This window comes from Bubalus bubalis, chromosome 13 (genome assembly GCF_019923935.1).
Source record: "Bubalus bubalis isolate 160015118507 breed Murrah chromosome 13, NDDB_SH_1, whole genome shotgun sequence".
NCBI classification, from domain to species: domain Eukaryota; kingdom Metazoa; phylum Chordata; class Mammalia; order Artiodactyla; family Bovidae; genus Bubalus; species Bubalus bubalis.
Genome location: NC_059169.1, coordinates 41,229,878 through 41,249,468, shown reverse-complemented (window position 1 = coordinate 41,249,468; position 19,591 = coordinate 41,229,878). Strand labels below are relative to the sequence as shown.

The 19,591-nt window shown below is 40.8% G+C and overlaps 1 protein-coding gene across 28 annotated transcripts in view; it reads right to left on the bottom strand.

Moving 5' to 3' along the window:
- KLF12 (Kruppel like factor 12) overlaps positions 1-19,591 on the bottom strand; it is a 534,319-nt gene that overhangs the window by 10,298 nt on the left and 504,430 nt on the right. The window lies entirely within an intron of this gene.

Here is a 19,591-nt window from a genome sequence, read left to right as displayed (position 1 = left end):
GCTCTCAAAAGTGCATCACTTAGATACTTAAAGGCTATTTTAGGGTACACTGTCCTTTTATCAGTCACACAAAATTTCATTAAAAGGTAAAGCACTCTACCACCCCCAGAAATTAGGTACTAAGTACTTATTATTTATAAAGTTATTATTTATATTATGTATAAACTACTGTTGTCCATGGGGGTCACAAAGAGTTGGGTGTGACTTAGAGGTTAAATAACAAATAAACAACTGTTTGTCTCCTGGGAAAGAATCCTAGATATCTTAGTAGTGTGAAGTTTAAATATCTTCTTCAGGGACTTAAGAACTAGGCCAAGTCCTGAGGAATCATCAGGTTGGTCTGAGTGTTGAAACCCACAGCAAAAAACAGTCTGAAGAAGTATGTAATTTGACCACATCCCTCCGTCAACTTGTAAAGACAGTAAAATATGCAAAGGCTTTGTTGGGAAGAGATAACGCTATCCGTGGTCCAAATGAGTTCCCGGGGGAGAGAGACAATAGTTGACCCAGGTGTGCTTTTTCCTGGCTCTCATTCAGAATGGAAGCCCTGCCCCCAGGTAACCCCACAAGAACTGATCTCTCTTCTGCCCCCTCCATCCAATAGTTAACCACACACTGCTTGTCCCTACATGGAGTTTGGTGAAAAGGCCTCAGGCAGGGAGCAGAGCTATTGGCTGACCCCAACATGTGCGTGTGCTCAGTCGCGTCCAATTCTTTGCAATCCCATGGACTATAGCCCACGAGGTTCCTCTGTCCATGGGATTTCCCAGGCAAGAATACTGGAGTGGGCTGCCATTTCCTTCTCCAGAGGATCTTCCTGACCCAGGGATTGAACCCCATGTCTCTGGCGTCTCCCGCTTTGGTAGGCAGATTCTTTATACAACTGAGCCACACGACTTTTAGACCCCAAGATACAGAGCTGCAATCTCCTGAAAGAGGGCATGGCAACCCACTCCAGTATCCTTTTCTGGAGAACCCCAGGGACAGAGGAGCCTGGCAGGCTATAGTCCACAGGATCACAAAAGAGTCCAACATGACTTTAGTGACTAAGCATACAAACATACAGAGTTGCAAAGTGAGTTTTGTTAAATCCATTTTACAGGTGATAAAACTGAGGATGAATGTAGTAAAATAACTTGCCTGAAGCCAGTAAATAGATGTGTTTGGTTCCAAATTCAGTGTTTTTCACTACGCTCCAAATTCTTTTTCCCATCGAAACTTTGTCACATCCTCAGACAATGCTGATTCTACCTTCTTAGATACGTTCCAATTATTCAACTCCTATTTCTATTCTCACCTATCCCAATATGTCATACAGATTTTGTCTAGATGCTTTTCCCCTTTACCAGTTTCTGAACATAGAGATTAAGAATCACACATCTTCTTCTGTATCCTCAGAGCTTAGAGTGTGTGTCAAATAGTGTTTGAATAAATTAATAAAACTGCAATACAAACACAGACACGCTCACACAGAGGTGTGTACACAGGCAACTACTAAGCCCTGTAAATGAGATGTACAAGTCATGCCTACGTGGGAAAACTGGACTGAACCAGACTCAGCAGTTTTTGCTCAACTGTTAAATGAATGTTAACTATATAGGTCCTTTTGGGATCAAGTGGCACTTTCACAGAACCGCATGAATAGTACAGCTCAGTTAACTCTAGAAATACTGGTGTACTAACTGTGATCCACAGAAAGCTCCAGGTTACTCTGGAAGGGCTCCTGTCAAGTAGATGCCTAATGACCAGCTTAATCCAAAACCTCACTTCTGACTCATTCTGGATGTTCTCTAGAGACAAAAATCTGCATTGACAGGTATTGACTGATCAGAATTTAACAGAAATTTTTTAAAAAAAGAGTCAGCAAAACCCATAATTTAAGAAGATCAGCAGTCCGCTATACAGTATATCCAGGCTTCCCAAGTGGCTCAGTGATACAGAATCCATCTGTGATGCAGGAGATGCGGGTTTGATCCCTGGATCAGGAAGATCCCCTGGAGGAGACAATGGCAACCCACTCCAGGGCTCCTGCCTAGGAAATCCCAGGGACAGAGAAGCCTGGTGGGCTATAGTCCATAGGGTCGGAAAGAGTTGGATATGACTAAGCATGCACGCACATACAGTATATCCATGGTAACTGCTAAAGTACTTTTACTGACAAGTCATCACTACATGCTTTTGAAGTTTACATCATGAACATAGGTTCTACTAAGCTTTGGTGCACTGGGACGACCCAGAGGGATGGTATCGGGAGGGAGGAGGGAGGAGGGTTCAGGATGGGGAACATATGTATACCTGTGGTGGATTCATTTCAATATTTGGCAAAACCAATACAATATTGTAAAGTTTAAAAATAAAATAAAATAAAAAAAAAAACCATAAAAAAAATTGTATCTTCAAAAGCACATTCATTTTTGGGGCACTGAGCTCAGCTCACTGAGACTTTGTCACCAACAGGCATCTCCTAGATATCTCTTGTTGTGTATGGAACCAGCTACAATGAGTACAGGTCTAAGAAAAAAAGAATAAAAGATTTTAATTGAGGAAAAGCACTGCTACGTTGTGTGCTGAGAGGACATGTGTTTCTATCTTGCTGGGAAAGTGCAGTATGAATATGACCAGGGTTAGAAAAGCTGCCATACTCTCATCTTGCTGTTGCAGTTAAAGTGAGAGGAAGGTGTCCCAGTCCTGGGATGGGCCTGGAAGTAAGGAGAGGTAATAGAAGGAGACAGGGTTCAGTTTCAGAGCAATAAGGATGCTAGAGGCTGGCAGGGCCACCATGGGGACAGTCTGTTGTCTTGGGGACTCTCTGAATTTCCTTGTACACCCAATTTAGGCACCTATTCTTCCTCCAAATTATAACAGACATACTCTTACTTTCAATTTGACTGTTTAATAATGGTACTTGTGCCCTTTCCATTTGAAAATCTATAGGCGGTGTGGGAAAATGTGGCCCCCAGGCCAAATCCAGTCGGCGGCCTTTTTTGTGCAACTTGCAAGCTAAGAACAATTTTCACACTTTTACATCATGGAAACAAAACAAAACAAAACAAAACACCAAACAGGGCTATTTCATGGCATGTGAAAATCATATGAGATTCAAGTTTTAGCGTCCATGAATAAGTTTTTATTGGAACACCATCTCACTCCTTTGTTTGCGTATTGTTTATGGCTGCTTTTCAGTGACAGTGAAATTGAGTATTGCAATAAGAAGGTATGACCTGCAATATCTAAAAGGTTTACTACAGGAAGTTTGCTGACCCTTGATGTAAGTGAAGGGTACCTCAGCTTGGGGCAGGCTTTCTGATTATGTTAACTTAATCAGGTTATATAACATACATTGCTAGCCTGGGATGGGTAGGTGAGGGAATACTTTGGTGATAAAATAATCACTTACTCTCAATTCAGGATCCTTGACTAAAATTCTAACAGTCCTCTCAGTAATGAACACACGTGACATGTCATGTCCATTGCTTTAGACAGAAGGTTCTGGTTCATGAAATGAGTGATTCTCTAAAAAGCCTCACCCAATTCCATCAGGGTTTTAAAAGTCTTCAGGATCTCTTCTGCTCATTATAAAAGCACAATAATGAGTAAATCTTCCTTATGAGGATGAGTGGGGTCAGGAACATCTCTGTATATTTTAGCTGGTAACCAAACAGCACTGATTCTACAGTGATGGAGCCCCACCCAACTCCATCACCTTTCAATACAGCTGTGCTACCATGACCACCATGCAAGATGACCAACTATAATTCTACTGAGTCTGGAAAGGTGGACACACGCAAGGAAGGATCAGAAAACAGGAGCTCAGATGTCTGGCATCATTTCTCAGGTGGACATTTTAAAGGAGAAGCAGAGAAAACAACAACTATGGCAAGGATTTCTGTGGGCACACAAATATGGAGCAGGAACTTAATGCAAAATCTGGGAAGTACTCTGTGAGGTGGAATCAGGTACAATAATGATCATGAAAAACAAGCTCACCAAAATATTTAAGAGGCAGATATAACCCTACTTCATGAATAAAACCAATGAAAATAATATATAAGCTTATAAGTTATTAGGGGTAAGTGGTTAATGCATACGTGCTCAAATGTGTCATGTCCCACTCTTTGTAACCCCACAGACTACAGCCCGGCAGGCTCCTCTGTCCATGGAATTTTCAGACAAGAATACTGGAGTGGGCTGCCATTTCCTCCAGGGGATCTTCCTGACCCAGGGATCAAACCTGCATCTCCTACATTGGCAGGTGGATTCTTTACCACTGAGAAGAATATAAAGTGGTGAATGAATGCATAAAAAAAAATAATGTAAATATCCTCATCTGGGGTGGGGAGGGTCAGAGAGAACCTGTATCAGAAAATAGTAAACAATTATGTGAGCAATAGATGAGTTTTCCTTGAAATGTTCCTTATAAAAATGTATATTTTCTTTTTAATATTCAGAAATATTTCTGTACAGTATTTCTTATACCCATTTCCTCATTAATAAAACAAGAGTTTGGGTATTCTATCTCCATACTTAGAAAAAAGAAGTGGGGAGAAAAAGAAAATAAGATCTTCAAATCTTTCTTCACAACTAGAGGCTGAGGTCTGGGGGAGAAGGGAACAAGATGGGTGCTCAGACCAGGTAGAGAGCAGGCTTCTGCTCCTTGCTCAAGACTGACCTAGATTTCTGTCATATCTGCTGAGTGCCCAGCATTTCATTAAAAAATAAAGATCAATCAATGCTCTCTCAGGACTAGTTAAGTTTTAAAAATGGATACAAAAACAATGCATAGGGACTACGACCTTGTATTGAAACTGGATGTTATAGTGTATGCTTGTGCATTGAAGCAGTTTAAGGGGTACAATCTTATAAATAAATTACAATAAGAGAAACTAACTTCACAATGTGAGTCAACTAACTAAGATGGTAATAAGTTTGTAAGATATACTGTAATATGTATAAATGAGTCCTGAAAAGATATAATGGAGAGAATCCTTCATCCATCTGCCCTTCTTTCTTTTAAATCTTACCAGAAAATAGAACGCTCACTCTAATGTGGTGGGGACAGAAGAGGAGATGAATTTTCCATGAACAGTTTCCTATGGAAAGGGTTGATTTGGACAATAATAGAAGTTGGACATCTATCTCCCAGGATCTGTGCTTCTCTGATGCACAGCTGCTCTGCAGCAGTCTGAATGGTGGTGACAGTAAACAGAATTTCTAGCAGTTTCTTCAAGAACGGTGAATTGTCCTTAAACTCATCTGAATCAGAATTCTGAAAATGTGTTATTCAAAACTGTTTTTCCTAGAAATAGGCTAAAAATAAAATAGCATGCCCGTCTTTTTTTTTTTTTTTTCTTTTTGGTCTAACCCACAAATACACTTAAAATCCTCAGGAGCAAAGTCTCTGAAAATGTATTTAAGTACTTTTTCAAAATAATCAGAAGTTTTGCTTCCACCATCAGATCACCTTTGATTTTTATTGCCTGTAGTAATCCTATGGAGTAATAAAATGATAGGAAATGGTGTATTATATGTCTTCATCAATAAGTCTTAGTGATTTTTTTTTTTAAGTCTAGACATCAAGTTGCTAATGTGTAAGAAAAATCAAAGAAACAAGATGGGTAACACTACGCTTACCCTGGGGTGCAGTTATTTTAGGCTTTCGATTCTGAAGTGAAGGTCTCTAAGTCCCATGACCAATCCATAAGCCATTTCAACCTTTTGACCATTTTTCAGCATAATCTGTCCTCTTTCAGTTCTTTGTAAAAACTGATCTAAACTACGAAAATCTCTGAAAAAGGAAAATGTTAACCAAAACTAATAACAAGCCCTCCAATTTCTTTAAAGGGTCCTGAAAAGATTAAAAACAGAACATACCCAAAAAAGAGGGTCTGTTAATTTCTGTTTGAAAACACTCTTAATTCCACATTGGGGGTTCAAGTTAATACAATTTTTATATCCACAATGGCCTCTGTGTGTGTGTGTGTTTATACACGTATATATTCACAAGCATTATTTAAATAATATTCTAATTAAGTATCCTGGGAAAATGAGAACTCTCATCAGGGTTTTTTTTTCTTGGAACAGTCAACAACTGACTTATTATGAGAACTGCTGTCTCTTTCAATTTTGGTTAAAAAAAGGCTTCAGAGTCACTCAATGCATTTCCATGACATTTACCCAGCAGAAGGCATAATAAAGTCTAAAGAAAACACCAGGTATTGAATGGATTCCCAAAACCCATGAAACAAAAATAACTTTTTCGGGTACCTCCCATTTCACCATCTGAAATGCTAAAAGGTAAATGTGTCCTGAGACAAAAGACAGGTGCCTTTTCATATTAAAATGACGTGTGAGCAACACCAGAAAAGGAATGTGCAGTTTGCCAAAGCTCCCGGTGAAACAAAACGCCCATGTCCTCACATCAGCTTTTCTCTATTATTTTCTCAAGCAACCAAAAAACAAAACAAAACAAACCACCTTCTCCAACAGGAAACACAGGCATTTTCTTCAGTGCTGAAGTACACTTCTGAAATGTGTCCCTCTTTAACTTGTATAAAGTCAGGGGGCCCCAGACACTGACAAATGAGCTTCATTACACTCAAGACTCAACATACTTGCTGTGACCATCGGTTTCACTTGAGGAATGGTATTTGCATATGAGGGGAAAAAACACCAGAATCAAGATTCCTATCTTGTCTTCTGGTTTCTGTCACATTAGTTCGTAAGAGTTCACAGAATCTTAGATCTGGAAGGAAATCAGGGACTTTGAAAATGAGGAAACAGAAACCTAGAGCTGAGATTACAGGCCCTTGACTTGTCCAGGGGTAGAGGAGGCAGCCTGCCTTCTTGCTGGTGTTAAAGAGGCAGAAAATAGCACGGGCTTTAAATGCATGGGCTTCCCTGGTGGCTCAGATGGTAAAGAATCTGCCTGCAATGCAGGAGACCTGGGTTAGATCCCTGGGTCAGGAAGATACCCCGGAGAAGGGAATGGTTACCCATTCCAGTATTCTTGCCGGAGAATTCCATGGACAGAGGAAACTGGCGGGCTACAGTCCACGGGGTCGCAAAGAGTTGGACATGACTGAGTGACTAACACTCAGAATGCATGGTCAAGCGGAATACATGGTCCAATAAGGCTCAGTCGCCAATCTGTGACTGGATTTCAGGCTAGAGAGTAAAGCTTTCCAGAACTCCATCCCCACCCAACCTCACCCTGTGGGTCTATAAAATGGGAATACTCTTCCAGTTGTGAAACTTAGAAATATACATGCCATGTGCCCAGCAAATGAGAGGTGCTCAGTAAAGGATACTGAATTCTACAGTTATGAAATTCAAGGTTTTTCTGTTTCTGCCAAGAAATAAAAATAACATGAAGCTAAAAATAAATGCCATTTGTTATTTTTCAGGAAGGAATTAAGATTTGCAGGTAAATGGATACCAATCCTGATACTGATTTTTCCTAATATTATAAAACTTCTTTATAGGCCAAGCAGACCAAACTATTCTATAATTTGTTTGATTCATTTGGTCTTGTCAATTCAGACAAGTGATTAGTATATTAGCATCCTCTCCAAGAACTGTCTGGACTGAATTAATTGACTTTGTTTCATTATGTGTAAACAAGTGGGCCTCTTCTTTCTTTTCCATACAATTCTATAATGAATTTCTTTGATGAATTCTATAATGAATTTCTATAATGAATACTTTGTAGCAAAGTATAATCTTTGCTACAGTAGATAGTATTTTCCATATATCCCACTTGGTCCTAAGAGCTGTATGGATCTGAACTTATTTAATGTCGACTCTTAACTTCCTCATGAAGTTGCTATAAGCAACCCCCCTTCACCCAGAGTTAGTATGTGGCAGGTGGAGGTGGGATTGGAACCCAGGATCTGACACCCAAGGTCACAGTCTTAACCATTTCCCTATAATGCTTCTCAACCTTAAATTGCTGCTTTCATAAACCAGAATATGCAGTCAGACCTGGCCAAGCAGACTGAGAGAAAATGAATCACCATTGATAGGAGAGACAATATGCTAACCCAAAGGAGCCTAGCCCCCTGCACCTAGAAATAAAATACAAGGGAAGTGAAAAATATCCTGTAATAAACATGTACTTCAGTGAAAGCAGCAGTTCAGGGTCTAAGGGTAATTCTTTATTTGGCTGTTCTGAGTTCATATTTCTAGGTGCTATGTCTGTCCAACCCTTTGTGATCCTTTGGACCACAGCCAGTCAAGCTTCTCTATCCATGGGATTCTCCATGCAAGAATAGTGAGTGAGTATGCCAGGACCTCCTCCAGGGGATCTTCCCAACCCAGGGATTGAACCCATGTCTCTTAAGTCTCCTGCACTGGCAGGCGGGTTCATTACCACTAGCGTCACCTGGGAAGCCCATATTTCCAGGTAGTAAGAGTACTGATCTTCCTGTTCCTGGTAGTCTTTTACTCAGCTTCTTCTCAGACACCTTCCTTTACCTGTCACATAAATGTTCATTGAGATTCAGGCTTTGACTCCTCACCTGCAGAGGCTCTCCTTGGTACCCATGGCTGCTCCCACAACTTCTAAGGCAAAGATTCCCAAGTGTTACATCTCAGTCTCTCTCCCATGCACCATGGCAGAGGAGACAACATTTTCACTTGGCAGCCAGAAAGCCAACTTCCAAGTGACCAAGGTGTTATTCAGCATCTACCACTTAGACAAGGCCTGTTCCTCCTTCTGTTTTAGTATCTGGAAACAAGACAACCCTACCTCCTCAGGTATCAGGTCATCCATCTCTCCAGCTGGAGAGATTTCCTGGACTCTTTCCTATCTGTTATTCTCTACCTGCCCCAACCCGATTATCATTATATCTGCCAGTTCTGCCTTCAAAACGCCCTCTCCAGTTTATCTCCACGAAGATGGGCTGCCTCTTTTTAGAGTCTCCCCACCTTTCAGTGGGCTTCCCAGATGGCTCAGTAGTAAAGAATCTGCCTGCCAATGCAGTAGCCTCAGCGGCCATGGGTTCAATCCCTGGATCAGGAAGATCCTCTGGAGGAGGGCATGGCAACTCACTCCAGTATTCTTGCCTGGAGAATCCCACGGACAGAGGAGCCTGGTGGTCCAAGGGGTTGCAAAGAGTTAGACATGACTGAGCATGCATGCACAACTTTTCATAAGTACCAACTTCTACTGGCTGTTTCCCTGTCTTGTGTCTTGCTCCCTCCAGTTTATTGTCTGTATTGTAAGGAAAACTTTCTGGAACAGTGTGATCACTCCACTCCTTGGCACCCTGGGCACGCCTGTAATTAAACCCTCCTCATACCCCATCCCATAGTAACAACAGCTTTCCCGCCTGTCCATCACGCTCAGTAGTGCAGTATTGAGGGGTGCCTTTTCTATACTATTCTCCTCTCTGCAAACAGATGCTTGTTGATCGAACGAATGAAACAGCTTGAATTCAAATGCCTCCTGTTCTCTTCAAGTTTAACATACAAGAGTCAATAGAAGAGCAATCCACTTTGTGAAACAAAGAGCTTACTGATTGCACTCTACCCCTTCTACAACCCTTTCCCATTCCAATTAAGTAGAAAATATATTTTGTTTGTTTTTTAAATATTTACTTATTTATGTGGCTGTGACAGATTTGATTTGTAGCGCACAGGCTCTGTAGTTTGTAGCAAGCGGGCTTAATTGCCCCTCAGCCTGTGAGATCTTAGTTCCCTGACCAGGGACTGAATCTGTGTCCACTGTGTTGCAAGGTGGATTCCTAATCACTGGACCACCAGGGAAGTCCCTAGATTATATATTTTTGAAAGGGAAAATAACAGGAGACTTTATTTGCAGTATGTGTTATTTAAAGGTCGAGTCTACAAATAAATATCTCATTTTAAAAATTTTTAAAATTTAGTAACATGATATGTGATGTTAAAATTAGTAACATGATCTGTGATTGAGTCTATTTTTTTTAAATGAGCATCAATTATTTTAATCTTTAAGCAATGTATATACTTTATAATTCTTTTTATTCTTAGTGATGAAGGGCTTTTATTGAATTTATCTTAAGCCTTATACATAAATAATATTTTAATAAACTCTTTAATGGTAACTATATTTTCTACAAAAATACAGTTCCTTAATAGTTCCACTAAAGCCACACATTTTCTATTAGTAGTAATTAATTTTATCATTCAGGAAAATTAAGCCAGGAGGCATAATCTAGTTATTCAGCAAGACATGAGAAAGAACAAGGACTGGGGATATTATTACCCCACTCCTTACAACACAGTTTTGATAGCTGAATGGACAAAATAAACCCAAAAGCAGAGGAAGGAAAATGAAGAGCATAAGGATAAGATCCCACAGTATTTTTAACTTTTCATTGTCACTGATGATCTGTGTGCTAACAAAAACAAAAAACAAACTCACTTAGCAGGCAGTTTATTCAACTGAGGTAATAATTGATAGACTGTCTTAGAAGTCTTTACTTTTCTAAATATATGAAAAAGATGACTTTAGTTTTTAAATAAGGTAACACTTTAAAATCAAAATTGAATCAAATGTGAACAGCATTCATACTTATATTCAGACAACTGTAAATCTTAGGTTCGCTGTGTTTCTAGGTAGTAACTTTCTAGAACAGATAAATAACTCCTTTATAAATGAAACTAAGTAAATACTTTCAAAACATTTTGTTACTGATCTGACTTTTCAGCTTCCTTTTTAGAGCTGGCCCTTTCCTGCAGGTTCTCATGGGTAGGTGCTGGTTGTCGCAGCCTTGCAGTTGGGACCAAAGCCCCCTTCAGCGTTGCTACGGCAACCCGCATAGGCTCGCTCAGGGCTTTCCCATCACGTGTTCCCGCATAGGCTCGCTCAGGGCTTCCCCATCACGTGTTCCCTGACACCACTCTAATTTCAGAAAGTGAAGAGGAACTGAAGAGCCTCTTGATGAGGGTGGAAGAGGAGAGTGAAAAAGCTGGCTTAAAACTCAACATTAAAAAACTAAAATCACGGCAAGGTGGCTCAGTGGTAAAGAATCTGCTTGCAATGCAGGAGACGTGGTTTCGATCCCTGGGTCGGGAAGATACCCCGGGAAGAGAAAATGGCAACCCACTCCAGTATTCTTGCCTGGCAAATCCTATGGACCGAGGAGCCTGGTGGGCTACAGTCCATGGGGTTGCAGGAGTTGGACACCACTGAATGACTAAACATCAGGATCATGGTATCTGATCCCATCACCTCATGGCAAACAGATGCGGAAAAAGTGGAAGCAGGAACAGATTCTATTTTCAATGTGTTTATAAGTAGTAACTCTCTAGAACAGATTAAAATAACTTCTTCATAAGTGAAAACAAGCAAATATTTTTATAATATTTATGTTACTGATCCAGATCTCTGCAGATATGGCTCCATTACAAGATTTCAAACCCCTTGCTATCTTCATCTTTAAGGTGCACACATTACTATTCAGAGAGCTATGTGCAAAGCAATCACTCAAGAGTTGCTCTTTTCATTTAATTATTAATGCTGCTGGTCCTTGTCTTCTCACGGGCTTTCTAACAACTTCAGAAACTTTAGTTGATGCTAAAGAAAGACTGGAAATTCCCTGGTAGTCTAGTGGTTAGAATTCCATGCTTCCACTGCAGGGGGCTTGGGTTTCAATCCTTGGTCAGGGAACTAAGATCCTGCAAGCTGTGAAGCTTGGCAAAAAAACAAGACCAGTTCACATTAATGATGAAAAACTTTAAAAATAGACCATTTCAGGACTTCCCTAGTGGTACAGTAGTTAAGAATCCATGTGCCAATGCAAAGGACATAGGTTCGATCCCTGGTACAGGAGGATTCTGCATGCTGTGGGGCAACTAAGCCCGTGCCCCACAACTACGGAGCCGGGGTGCTCTAGAGCCCATGCTCCGCAACAAGAGAAGCTACCATGATGAGAAGCCTGAGGACTGCAACTAGAGAAAGCCCATGTTAGCAACGAAGACCCAGTGCAACCATAAATAAATAAATAGAAATCTTAAAAACTGGCCATTTAACATCCCCTTAATTGGAGAAGGCAATGGCACCCCACTCCAGTACTCTTGCCTGGAAAATCCCATGGGTGGAGGAGCCTGGTGGGCTGCAGTCCATCGGGTCGCTAAGAGTTGGACATGACTGAGCGACTTCACTTTCACTTTTCACCTTCATGCATTGGAGAAGGAAATGGCAACCCACTCCAGTGTTCTTGCCTGGAGAATCCCAGGGACTGGGGAGCCTGGTAGGCTACCCTCTATGGAGTCGCACAGAGTTGGACACGACTGACGCGACTTAGTAGCAGCAGCAGCAGCAGCTATCTTAATACTTCCAAGTACCTTAATGACCAACTCTAAACAGGTAGGGGCCACTGGCTAGACCTGCATGGAGTGTGGCCCCGCTGGGAGAGACTGGTAGGTTATTAGCAAACCTGTCGCAGATAGGTATAATGAAAACACAACAAACTAGAAAAAACTGGTTCTAGAAAACTAGAATAACAGGTTCTAGAGAAACCAAAGTCTGCCTTTCAGCTCGCCTCGTCTACTCCATGACAGCAAAGAGCACCCTAACCCAGGATTCCCCAACCTCTAGGATCTTGTGCCTGATGATCTGAAGTGAAGCTGATGTAATATCAACAGAAATAAAGTGCATAATAAATGTAATGGGCTTGAATCATCCTGAAACCAACCCCCTCTCCCCACCTTCCCCAGTCCGTGGAAAAACTGTCTTCCACAAAACTGGTCCCCAGTGCCCCAAAGGTTGGGACTGCTGCTCTGACCTTTCCAAGGGCTTACAGATGCGATTAAATTATGGAAAGCACTAGCAGAGCTCTGAGCCTGACCTGGCAGGTCCTTAGGAGACATTGGCTCTCTCTCACCACTGGTCTCCGTGTCTGCTTTCAGCATTCCTTCCTGCTAACCATGCACCCCAGATGTCCTCAAAGTCTCCCTGAACCCTGCCCTCATGTCCAAGCAGATGCCACGCCCTGCTCTCTCGACTGCTCCATTTTTTCCCACATGGCCCCTCTCCACCCTCTGCGCTGCTGTGACAGGGACACGTCCAAGTGCTCCAGGATTAGAGACGATGGAATTCTACATGCCGAGCGAAGGAGGGTGGTCAGAGAGTTTAACAGACAAGGAGACACTGAGGCAGTTTCCAAAAATAAACAGAGGTTTACCAACTTGAGAAGAAAAAAATGGAGGTACCCAGGCAGGCCATTTCAGGAAGAGGGCAAGAATGTGCAGTGAGCTCCGTACAGACGAGCATGTTCGGAGACTGCTTCGTTTGCTAGTTTTACCCCAATTTTTTCTGCATTATATACATTTTAAATTAGTAGAGTCTGTAGCAAACAGTTGACTGTGATAAGAATACACTAAATTATCCAAACAATTTTTGCCTTGAACCTATTGCTCACATTAATAACATATATCCGTATCAGTATAAGACATACGTAATTTCAATTCAACAAATAATGACTGGGTCCCTATAATGTGTTAGTCCCTGCATTTACTGGGGCTTCCCTGGTGGCTCAGAGGGTAAAGCAGCTGCCTGCAACATGAAAGACTTGGGTTCGGTCCCTGGGTTGGAAAGAGCCCCTGGAGAAGGGAACGGCTACCTACTCCAGTATTCTGGCCTGGAGAATTCCATGGATGGAAGAGCCTGGCAGGCTATAGTCCATGGGGTCGCAAAGAGTCAGACATGACTTAGCGATTTTCACTTTCACTGCATTGACTGGGCACGCAGTGGCACTAGTGGTAAAGAACCCACCTGCCAATGCAGGAAATGTTTAACAGACGCAGGTTCAATTCCTGGGTCAGGAAGATCCCCTGGAGGAGGGCATAGCAACCCACTCCAGTATTCTTGCCTGGGAAAGACTATGGACAGAGAAGCCTGATAGGCTACAGTCCATGGGGTCACAAAGAGTCAAACACGACTGAAGTGACTTACCATGCACACACAGGGTAATTATGCCACAACTTGCTATATTTATGTTCACAGTTAAAAAAATAGAAAGCCTGAGATTCACTGAGTTAAGTAGCTTGTCTAAGCTCACCAACCAGTTAGGGGCCAGAGATAAACTTCTGTTTACTGACTTCAAATTTAGTGCTATTTCTATGATAGTTTCCTATTTCTTTGCAGTTACCAATATGGGGCATACTTGCGAGCTCTTTGGCTAAGATGTGCAAACAACTTATTCAGAGAGGATTTTTTTCTTGAAAAATGTCAGTCTGTCCTTAAGTGATTCATTATCTTGGCATCATTAAGCCTTATGCTTTATCTAACAATGAATCTAGACAGAGGGTCTGAAGTGGAGCTTTACATGGAATGAGTTATTTAAATAATGAAGATGGATGTGAGCATATAAGCAGCATCCCACCGCCTGAAGGTAAGACCTAGCAACCCCAAGACCAGTGAACAAAGGCCATCAACATGCATTGCTGGCACACGGCTCATGATTTTCTGTGTAGGATTTTATCAAGTCATTTCAAAATCTCATCCAGTAAAATGAGATGCCAAATTGGAAGCAAGAAACAGAGGAATAGCAATGAGAAGGGGCGAGGCAGGTAAAAAGTGAAAAAGCACGGAATCTACGAGCATTTCAGATCACAGTGTATGCATGTGTGTGCAGCCATTTTTGTTGCTCTTGTTCAGTCGCCAAGTCATATCCGATTCTTTGCGACCCCACTGACTGCAACACACCAGGCTTCCCTGTCCTTCATTATCTATACGCACTATCCATCTGCAGTATACTACATGCACAGGCATTGTGCTGTGCTAAGTCGCTTCAGTGTCCCACTCTTTGGGACCCTATGGACTGTAGCCCACCAGGCTCCTCTGTCCATGGGGATTCTCCAGGCAAGCATCCTGGAGTGGGTTGCCATGCCCTCCTCCAGGGGATCTTCCCGACCCAGGGACTGAACCTGTGTCTCTTATGTCTCCTGGATTAGCAGGTGGGTTCTTTACTACTAGCGCCATCTGGGGAGCCAATGCACCGGTCATTGAAAAAAAGTGAAAGTGAAAGTAAGTGCAAGTCCCTCAGTCGTGTCTGACTCTTTGCAACCCCATGACATGAAATTACAGCACATGATATTAATTACAAAGGCTTTATTCCTCAAGGGAAGAGCTAAATAATACAACATTTCCTTCATTTGTAAAGATAAGGAAGGACATAATGAAATAAATAATGAGGGACTTTTAAGTAAAAATTGGTTAGTATTTTTAAAGTATTCATATGAGTTACCTTCCTTGATGTGTAAAATTTAGATACAAATTACTTTTGCTACAGTCAGATAGATAAGAAATGTGACTGCCTTGTGTTCACTACATTTTAACATTTAGGTGTAGAGTGTTCATATGAATTCAAATAACTATGAGGCAAGACTGGCTAAACAAGCCTCAAAAATTTATTAGAGAACAGGATACAAGTTGAAAATTTCAAATTATGAGTCATTTGAAACTAAATATTCTTACATGTTGAAATGATTAATACTTATTTAAAAAAAACCCTAGTTTTAAATCTTTATCTTGCCATTTCCTTGTTCATCATTAAATAATAGTATTTAGCAGAAAAGGGACAATCATATCGTTTCAAATGTACCACTAGAGGGTTCCAGCTGATTTCTGAACCCTCTTAAGCTAGACCCAACATCTGGTTGCTGTGCGCCATCTAGTGGCTGTAAGAATCAGTGGTGCCTGAGTGTTACTTCCTTGTACTGCATTTTATTTACAGAAAACACGATGGCACACATTTTTGGAAAATAAAGAGAATTATAAATGGTAATATAAAATTTGTAAAACCATTATCTTCTAAAATTCATATTTAGATCATTTGATAAGCAGTAAAATTCTTAAAATCAGAGAAATTCATTGTACATAATAGTTACGTATCATACAGATTTAAACGACCTTTAATTTCAACACAGTGCGATTCATTTAAATACACTGTACACGGCTTCACGCAGAGGAGATATACAATTCAGACTAGTGAATAGGAATAATTATTATACTTGCTGACGGTAGGGTAAACGTGATGGTCAAAATATATTTTTTCCTTCTATGGACTCTGCCTTAAACAATTTGCCACAGGGTAATGTTAGTAGGCATTTAAAATATTTGGCCAAACTTCTATGTTATTATCTAAAATGCATATTCATTAGACTAAGTTATTTTTCAGTTTAAGAAGGTACTCCAGCATTTCTTGCTTTATTCTAAATTCTTTATGAGTAGGTAGAAAATGAACCTCTTTCACACTCCTATAGATATGTTTAATTTACTTTATATCTATGTCCTAAACAGATGACTGATCATTTATTAAGAAAGCACAAAAGGTCAAGTTACAGGCAGAATTAACGTGACTTTCTCAAAGGTAGTGCCTTGTTGCTCCTTGCTCACCTCCCATTGCGTGTGTAGTTCTCATAAGTCATCTGTTATAATCCCATACTTCACATTCATTATTACTGGTCACACACAAATACCTTACTCAGTATGCCTGAAGCAAAGGTAAGGCTAAGAAGATATTTACTAAAAGCAAAGCAAGCCAACCTGAATCCCTACAGAACGAGTGTTCATTTCACTTTGAGCACAAAGTTATGAAATCTTGCATGTAATGATAAATCAGAAACCAGTATGGGCTCACTTTGAACTGGTGGCAGCAAAGCAACCAAGGTTCATTCTTTCTTTTTAAAAGTAATGTTATTTGGTGGTTTAGGAGCTTCTGCCTTGCCCAGAATAAGTATTTCTTGGCTAAGTGGATGGATGAATGTGTCATATCTGGGTTTGGAGCAGAAATTTCACAAGGACTTTTGGGTGGAGCTTTGAGATCAAGAAACATGGATCGGAGGTAGGACAAGTCGGTGGATTCTTAGCTGTAAGTTTATGAATTGAGACCCACCTGGATGGAAGTCTCCACGACCACATCTGAGTCCTTTTTCCTGAACCTGTTCCATTCAGTACTTGAAAAAAATGGAGAAGCTGAAGAAGAAACCTAGAATACTAAAAGCAAGGTGGGCAGGAAGGGGTTCTAAAGTCTTTTCGATTTATTAGAATAATGAGCTCACATCAATCAAATGGATGTAGTATATACAGTATAAGTATTTCTAAGGTTTGAAAGGGCATGTGCAGCTCCCACAGCACTAACTGTCCTGTATCTCCCACAAGAGATTATCCAGCCTGGGGCAAACACCTCAGTGAGGGAAAACCCACCCCTCTCAAGGCAGCCATCATTTGACAGGTTCAACGACAAAATACAACACCGCATGCTTTGGTTTAAAAGAAATGTTATTGTTACAAGGGAGGGAAAGATCTAGATTTCAGCAGTTTTTGACATAGATGACCTAACACAGAAAGACAACTGCTAAAAGACTTAACTCTGTCTTCGCATCTATTAAGAGATGTCCATTAACAAGAGCTCTTACGTCAACTAGGGGGGTGAAAACTTTAGAAGATACAGTGATATGTCAGAGTATACTTAGAAAAAAGTGGCTGAAGAGAATTGAGGGTGTCTGATTTGGAGAAATGAAGATGCCAGTGGTTCATGGCAGTGTTGAGAGGAGCACCAGCACCCGGAAGTGAAAATTACAGTGTGACCGCCGGAGCTATAAAGTAGCCAAACAGAGCCATAGCAGACAATTCAGGGCTGTCAGAGACAAGGACTCTGCCCTCAGAAACATCATCCAACTTGTCTTGCAGAAGCAAAAGCTCTCTGTTATTCGATGAATTTAAGGAGAGGTAGGAAATAATACTCGACCGGGAGCCACTCTCGTTACCAAGGAGACAATGAGACCAGGTGTTGTGCGGATCAAATGAAAGAAAAGATCTGTTAAGTGTGCAGAAAACTGCATAGTAGGGACTGGTTCTCCGTGAGAGATGACACCCAAGGGATTCCTCTAATGTGGAAATGAACTAAACTCCATGACATCGAAGGTCCATTTGGACCCTAGGAGTCAATGGTTTCATCTTATTAATAAGCCACACTGATTAATTCTGCTTCAGCATTAGAGGTTTATATTGCTTTGAATTACAATGCATACATCGCATTTCCCCCACTTTCACAATATATATTAAAACCTTCAAGATTCAATCTTACAATGCTATAACATTAAAATCCTTTCACAGCATCTCATTAAACCCTTTCTTCTCTTTCACTGTTCACCACTTGGATAATTGAAATAGAGGATGTCTGGTGAAAATGGGGCTAATAGTTATTTCAGAAAGTTCAAGGAAAATAGGAATAACTCAAAATATATGAGGATTCACTGATGAAAGGTCATCTTTTTTTTTTTCCCTCTTATAACTGAAATGTTCCCAAAAAAAGTCAGTAATACAACCTGATCATACTTACTCCTATGATTTGTGTTCATTATCTACTGATAGGATGAAATATGCTTATTCAACTTTTATGTCTATACTCATTCTTGGCCTTCATAAGAAAACTGAATACACACTACCATATATAAAATAGATAACCAATAAGGACCTACTGTGTAGCAAGGGAATTCTACTCTATATTTTATAATAACCTATAAGGGAAAAGAATCTGGAAAAAATAGATGTGTGTGTATGTATAAGTGGATCACTTTGGTGTACATCTGAAACTAACACAACATCGTAAATCAACTCTACTCCAATAAAAAACTAACTTAAATATTAAATGGCTTAATTTTTCAGATCCAAAAACAAGAAAGAAAATTGATTAAAAAATAGTGCCTGATAACTTCCCTGGTGGTTCAGGGGTTGAGACTGTGCTTTCACTGCAGGGGGTCACGGGTTTGATACCTGGTCAGGGAACTAAGTATCTCACATACCGTGTAGTGTGGCCCACAAAACAAAACAACAACAAAATGAGTGTCTAAGAAATAGATGGAAACTTCTCCCGGGAGAGCTCAGGATCAGTAAAGAGGGAAGGATCTGGAATTAAGAAGAATAGGAAGAAGGGCTGGGAACAGGGAAGAAAGATGGGAAGAGGCAGTTTGCACACTGTGCTGAATTACCTTAGAAATAGCAAAAGCATTAACATGGTAGATGAGCAAGACTAAACTGCAGACTCTATAAAGCTTTTCTGAATTCAAGCAGCATCTTGTGCTATAACATCATCACACTCGCAAAGACGCCCCACCTCAATGATCAAAATCGTGAAAGTCTCTGTAAAGAAAGCTTCAAACAATCTGCTATACTAACATGACTCAATATACGGCAAAGAATGCCAATTTAAATAAATTTGCTACCTCAGCTGGGAAACAGTTCACACAGTGTGGTTACCTTAATGTATCTGAGATGGGAGCACTATTTACATGGCCCCATGGGGTCTGTTACACATGAAGCTCCCAGACGTGGGTGCTGGAGGCAGATTCCTGTCCAGGATAGTTACTGGACTGGGCTGTCTTGATCTCTGGTATGTTGCTACCAGGAATGCCTATGAATGAATCTCCCTCTTCTCTGAGGTTCACATGTTCCAGTCACCAGTCACTTTTCCTTGAAAAGGTTCCGTAATTGGGGAGGAATTTGGTCTTTGGTCTCTTCCCAGAGCCTCCTATCAGTGGTACCCAACGGGATCCAGAAAGCAAGGCAGGCAGGGGATGCCAAGTGAGAGACATACATGGTAGA